The following is a 1,066-nucleotide window of genomic DNA, read 5'->3' on the forward strand; positions in this document are numbered from 1 at the left end:
GGGTGCCCCAGCCTGGAGCAGCTGCCCGCAGAGCCCGTGGAGTCTCCTGCTCTGGAGAGATCCCAAACCCGCCTGGATGCCATCCTGGGCACCCTGCTGTGGGTGAGCTGCTGGAGCAGGGGGTTGGATGAGGCGATCTCCCTCCCAGCCCAAATAAAACAAGCTAAAGGACAGCCCAGCCCCTGGAAACTTTGCTTCTGGGAAGTTCGGAGCTCCCAGCCCCTCTGGCACGGCCCTGAACCCCCCCCAGCATCGCCTGGTGTCACAGGTCGGTACCTCCAGGGACACACACATCAACAGACACGTGGCAGGAACGCAGCAGGAACACCACTGCTCTGCAAAGCCTGCCTGGGGTTAGTGACAGGTAGTGTGGCTGTTAAAGATTAGTGCAATCATCTTGTACCTGAATGGTGAGTAGGGTGAGGCAACATCTAAGAAGAAATTTTGGGTGGTGAGCCCCTGGCCCAGGCTGCCCAGAGAGGTGGTCACTGCCCTATCCCTGGAACCATTCCAGGTGAGGTTGGATGGGGCTCTGAGCACCCTGGTCTAGCTGCAGATGTCCCTGCTCAGTGCAGGGGGGTTGGACTGGGTGACCTTTAAAGGTCCCTTCCCACCCAAACTATTCTATGATTCTCTGATCGAAGGGTGTAAGAACCACCCATAAAGGCACATCCAGGTGCCCCAGTTTGGGGGAGATGCCTCACACACAGGAATAAATATTTACCCTTGTAACAGCACATTTTGTGTCCTAGCCTCTCTCGGGCGGTGCGGGCTGGTTGTGAGTCCTGGTGACCAGGAACAGGCCCCAGGTGACTGTGGTCAGTGGGAACCAGGACTCACTGAGGGGTGGCTGGAGAGCCACTGTGGGGCCCTGCTCCTGCCATCGGGTACCGGTGTCACCAGCAGCCAGCTCACCTAATACAAACTCTGTTTATTCAGAAGAAAGTGGTGCCAGCAAAGCCCCGGCCGCTCACGGCTCACACTTGGCAGGCAGACACTCCTTTCCATGGGGAGATCTTGGCAGGCCAGCCGTGTTTTAGGCTTTTGGGTCAGCCTGTGGTACTGG

The sequence above is a fragment of the Merops nubicus genome, unplaced genomic scaffold (genome assembly GCF_000691845.1).
Source record: "Merops nubicus isolate BGI_N331 unplaced genomic scaffold, ASM69184v1 scaffold30105, whole genome shotgun sequence".
Taxonomy (NCBI): domain Eukaryota; kingdom Metazoa; phylum Chordata; class Aves; order Coraciiformes; family Meropidae; genus Merops; species Merops nubicus.